The sequence below is a fragment of the Leptodactylus fuscus genome, chromosome 7, assembly GCF_031893055.1.
Source record: "Leptodactylus fuscus isolate aLepFus1 chromosome 7, aLepFus1.hap2, whole genome shotgun sequence".
Classification (NCBI taxonomy): domain Eukaryota; kingdom Metazoa; phylum Chordata; class Amphibia; order Anura; family Leptodactylidae; genus Leptodactylus; species Leptodactylus fuscus.
Window position 1 is genome coordinate 145,949,345 of NC_134271.1, and position 6,259 is coordinate 145,955,603.

Genomic DNA, 6,259 nt, shown 5'->3' on the forward strand with positions numbered 1-6,259 from the left:
ATTCAGTCTGACTATAGCCAGGCTGAATATAGGGGATCTGCAGTGCTCCTATTCCATCGGGAAGGGGTTAATAGGAGCACTGCAGATCCCCTATATTCAGCTAGGCTGAATTCCAAATGCGGCGAAAAAACACAGTCCTCAAGCTCAGGGAAGGGGCAGACCGACAGCCAAACCCCCCCCACACACACACACACACTTCCCCAGCACCCAGCAACTACTGCACCCAAAAACTCCGACCTTTTTAATTTTTGAAATTTTCCAGTAGCTGCTGCATTCCCCCCCTCGGCTTATACTCGAGTCAATAAGTTTTCACAGTTTTTTGTTGTAAAATTAGGGGCCTCGGCTTATATTCGGGTCGGCTTATACTCAAGTATATATGATATTTTAAAATTGGTTATGCTGCTCATCTGTTTTTCCTTAGTCTTAACAGCAGCATTGTACGGGGTATTTCTGCTCCTGTGTGCTGGCAGGATAGGCTGAATTTTTAAATTACATAATTGATTGATTAAATAATGTTCTCCCTATAAGAGGCCAAAGGAGACCTCCTGCCTACTGTGTTAATTATAAAGAAGAACAAAAAATATCTTGAAAGAGTGGAAGCTTGTGCTGCTGTTAGGACTAAGGGAAGACAGATTAACAACATACGAAAAATTGGGGCCGGCCTGATACAATGCTCAGCCTGAAGAACAGCGCTCACCCAGAAGATGACAGAAATGTCTTTAATAACAAATGGATGTGCTCTTCCATTTGTCTTTTAACCTGAATAGTTAAAAGAAGTGCTCCTCATACCTAGAAAAATCTCTGCTGTTCTTAGATTGCAAAAAACACACTGCTTAATTTACAGAAAAACTCTGCCTTAACACCCGCTTATGTGCAACATTCCAACTCGGTGGAGCTCCATCTTAAACATTCAGAAGGTGGTGAACAATTATTGCATGCAGCAGACCACAGGGACCACAAACTATTACTTTGTAACATGCCATTGGAGCCTCATGAGGTAAGTGTGCCAGCTTGTCAAGCCCTTTGAAGAAGCCATCAAACTTGTCAGTTTGAGTATACGCTGTATACTCACTGTGAAGGCTCCTCTGCAGTTCCATAGGAATGAATGGAAGCAGCCGGCACACAGCCTTAACCCCCTGCGCGATGGCTGACTCCATTCATTCGAATGGGAGGCTAAACTAACATCTCTAGCAGCTACTTACCTCTAGAGATGGCTGCTCCGGTGTTCTTCTTCTCCTCGCTGCCGCTTCACGCTGCTGTTCTCGCCGCCGCCTCCTTAGTGTTTAAAGAGCTAAGTAGGCGGGGCTTGTGGCTTAGGAGAGTGTGGGCGGGTACAGGGCGGGGAGTCGTGACGTCTCCCCTCCCAGTACCCACCCAAACTCTCCTAACCTGGCAGGAAGGGGGCAGCGAAGGGAGAAGACAGCGTGGAGCGGCAGCGAGGCAAAGAAGAAGGAAGGCACCGGGCACCGGAGCAGCCATCTCTGCAGGTAAGTGGACACCAAGGGGGACTAAGTAGCCAGAGGATTAAAAAAAATCCTCTGGCTACTTAGTGATTCACTACACACCGTGGATTCTAACAATTAAAGCGTTCAGTTGTTAGATTCCATACTGTAGAGTGAATAGGATTGCTTTTAAAATCCGATCTCCGATTAGCAAAAAAATTCCATTGACTTGCATTGGGATCGGAATTGGGATCGAGATCGGATTCGAATGAAAAATGATCAGAAATCGGATTTCAAAATCGATCCTGAAAAGTCAAGATCGGCTCAACCCCAGTATGGAGACTTACAAGCCATTTCTACTCCACTGAGGGTTATGGGAAAAAAATATGCAAATCTGTTCTCCAGGATGTAATTAGGAGAACAGTGCCTCTGTTTGTATATTTTTTTCCCATTACCCCCAGTGGAGCAGAAATGGCTTGTAAGTCTCCATACACCTATGAAGGTGCAGACTTTCCCTAAGGAGTGTTAATATCCCCCAATCTTGGTCTATAGTCTCTCACTTTGGCCAAACTAGTATCCCTGCGCTGCGATGAAGAGATCCAACAGATCGAAATGGTCGTTTCCGCAGCTGGGAATGTCTTCCTTTTGGAATAGAAATACGAGTTTGGCAATAATCCTCACATTATGTCATTAGGTTTTTTAACAAGTCATGCATGATGTTAAGAGGGCTGCCTCTAGAGGGCAGCAAACAGAGGCACTGTTCTCCTAATTTCATCCTGGAGAACGGATTTGCATATTTTTTTCCTATTACTTATAGAGTGACAAGCATATTATCGTCAAGCAGAGGGATGAGTACTGGATGAAAGTGCTCTTAGACCCTTACTATCAATTCAAAATAAAGTCATTTTTTGCTGCTTTTCAAAGGGAAGAAAAATTTGAATATTATAAGGATAGGCTGGATATTCAGCTTGCACAGTCACACATGTACCCAGGTAGCCTCTGTCCACTCTCAGTCCACCTCACTCAATCAGCACGCCACCTCCTTTTCCAGAGTTTAAAGGGATTCTACCATTAAACTACTTTTTTTTCTAATGACCACGTCGGAATAGCCTTAAGAAAGGCTATTCGTCTCCTACCTTTAGACGTGGTCTCCACGTGGTTTTAACCGGTATGCAAATGAGCTCTCCGCAGCAATGAGGGCAGGCCCCAGTGCTGAAAGGCCGATGAGCGCATCCCCATTGCTTCCCGAGAGCTCTTTCCTGCGCCGCCTCCTTCTTCTGCAGCAACTCCGCGTCTTCTGGCTTCTCTTGCTCTTGTAGTTCCATACAGGAGCATAGAGAGGCCACCCCAAAATGGCCGCCGGCTCCTGTATTGAACTGCAAGAGCGGCTACCCAAAAATGGCAGTTCAATGGCGGCCATTTTGGGGTTCAGAGCACACTCCTCTCATCTTCGCACCGTTGGCTGGTGGAGGAAGACGAGGGGGATGGAGTGGCATTTCATGTCACTTTCCCACACAAGGCTTGAGGGTGCACTTCAATGCATCCCATTGCTTCACCACAGATGGTGTGAAGGGGAGTGGAAAATGGAGGAAATGGAGAGTGACCCTTACAGTTGGGGCCAGCAAAGGCTTGCCAAGTAACACACTGGCACACATGTTGGGTTGCTTTTCAAGAGACAAAGGCATAGTTCACATCATGGAGAGCAAACAATACTGGATTGAACAAAAAATTGGATTGAGGTGATATAGTCTGACTGAATTGCTGTGTATCACACTTAGCTTTTGGGGGGTAGACCCTTAAAAATTGGATAGAGGTGATATAGCGTGTGTCATACAAGAGACCAGGAACACACCGATGATGTGGAGATGTTGAATACTGTCAGGGGATACGAATATTTTTGCTGTCTTCTGTTATAAGATATAAAACTGAATCAGTTTAACCAATTGCAGAGATTTTGCTATATATGTACAGTTAGGGCCAGAAATATTTGGACAGTGACACAAGTTTTGTTATTTTAGCTGTTTACTAAAACATGTTCAGAAATACAATTATATATATAATATGGGCTGAAAGAGCACACTCCCAGCTGCAATATGAGAGTTTCCACATCCAAATCGGAGAAAGGGTTTAGGAATCATAGCTCTGTAATGCATAGTCTCCTCTTTTTCAAGGGCCCAAAAGTAATTGGACAATGGACTCTAAGGGCTGCAATTAACTCTGAAGGCGTCTCCCTCGTAAACCTGTAATCAGTGAAGTAGTTAAAAGGTCTGGGGTTGATTCCAGGTGTGTGGTTTTGCATTTGTAAGCTGTTGCTGTGACCAGACAACATGCGGCCAAGGGAACTCTCAATTGAGGTGAAGCAGAACATCCTGAGGCTGAAAAAAAAGAAAAAATCCATCAGAGAGATAGCAGACATGCTTGGAGTAGCAAAATCAACAGTCGGGTACATTCTAAGAAAAAAGCAATTGACTGGTGAGCTTGGGAACTCAAAAAGGCCTGGGCGTCCACGGATGACAACAGTGGTGGATGATCGCCGCATACTTTCTTTGGTCAAGAAGAACCCGTTCACAACATCAACTGAAGTCCAGAACACTCTCAGTGAAGTAGGTGTATCTGTCTCTAAGTCAACAGTAAAGAGAAGACTCCATGAAAGTAAATACAAAGGGTTCACATCTAGATGCAAACCATTCATCAATTCCAAAAATAGACAGGCCAGAGTTACATTTGCTGAAAAACACCTCAAGAAGCCAGCTCAGTTCTGGAAAAGTATTCTATGGACAGATGAGACAAAGATCAACCTGTACCAGAACGATGGGAAGAAAAAAGTTTGGAGAAGAAAGGGAACGGCACATGATCCAAGGCACACCACATCCTCTGTAAAACATGGTGGAGGCAACGTGATGGCATGGGCATGCATGGCTTTCAATGGCACTGGGTCACTTGTGTTTATTGATGACATAACAGCAGACAAGAGTAGCCGGATGAATTCTGAAGTGTACCGGGATATACTTTCAGCCCAGATTCAGCCAAATGCTGCCAAGTTGATCGGACGGCGCTTCATAGTACAGATGGACAATGACCCCAAGCATACAGCCAAAGCTACCCAGGAGTCCATGAGTGCAAAAAAGTGGAACATTCTGCAATGGCCAAGTCAATCACCAGATCTTAACCCAATTGAGCATGCATTTCACTTGCTCAAATCCAGACTTAAGGCGGAAAGGCCCACAAACAAGCAAGACCTGAAGGCTGCGGCTGTAAAGGCCTGGCAAAGCATTAAGAAGGAGGAAACCCAGCGTTTGGTGATGTCCATGGGTTCCAGACTTAAGGCAGTGATTGCCTCCAAAGGATTCGCAACAAAATATTGAAAATAAAAATATTTTGTTTGGGTTATGTTTATTTGTCCAATTACTTTTGAGCTCCTAAAATGTGGAGTGTTTGTAAAGAAATGTGTACAATTCCTACATTTTCTATCAGATATTTTTGTTCAAGCCTTCAAATTAAACGTTACAATCTGCACTTGAATTCTGTTGTAGAGGTTTCATTTCAAAACCAATGTGGTGGCATGCGGAGCCCAACTCGCGAAAATTGTGTCACTGTCCAAATATTTCTGGCCCTAACTGTATGTCTATTGGAAAACAAATAGTAGGAATATGATACAAACTGCTAGTTTAACAATATGCTCTGCAACCACTTTTTTTTTTTTTCTCTTTTTAACATTAAATAGGCTACAAAAAAGTGCCCGGTTTGTGGGAAGATGCCTACCTTTATTTTTTTATACCCCCAAATGACTATATTGTAAAAAATAATTGTTTGTTTTTTTTAAAATTGAAATTAAATTAGCCTGTCTTGTGAACTTGTAAGCGTAGCAGATTTGTTATTTTGAAGAAAAAAACTGTGGCTGTGTTCCCAGTTGAAAAGTGAAGGAGCAGATGTGGCTTGAGAAAACAAAAAAAGACCAAAACATCCCTTTATGGGAGCAGAATTGCACCCCACCATGGTTTTCTAAGAAATAATATTACATTATTATGCCAACATGTGGCAGTGTCAAGTTGCAACTGAAGTATGTGAAGAAAATGTGTCTGACTTTCAGCAGCCTGGTTAAAAAAATAAATACATTTTTGGGAGTAGTCGCTGCATCAACATGGTATCAATGGAAGAACCAATGGTTTTATGGTATTGTTATCATGCCAAAATTGGAGCAGTGGAGGTGCAAAATACAGAATCATGGCACACTGGCAGATTGATGACATACCTGATTGAAAAGTAAGTTGACGTTTTGAAAAAAAAACAAAACAAAAAAAAAAACATTTGTAATGCGCTTCTTTCACAGTGAACTCAGAGCATGTCTCTAACTACAGAATTGTGACAGAAAGTCGGTTGAAAAAAAAAATGCCAAAATGATCTCATCATAATAAAACCTTAAAACTTTTATTTACACCTGAAAAGCTATTTTTTTCCTGAACAGAAAGAAAAAAGAAAATACAAAACAAAAAAATGGCTGTGGTGGGAATGGGTTAATAATTATGAATGTTGTTTCTATGGGACAATTAATAGTAAAATGGGTAAACAATGCCCCTTTCCATCACCGGTTGCTGACTCCAACATCACTTACTTCAGCAAAAAGACTTTGCCTCTTATTTCAAAAACAAAATTGACACCATCAGAAAATGTTTCAACCTACAAGTCCTACAACAACTTCTTCTCTACCATCACCAATGAAAATCTCTCCACCCCGATTTCAAAATCAAACTTCAGTACCAGCTTGCTTGACTCAATCCAATCACACCTCAGCCCAAACCTCAATGAAGTCTTCACTT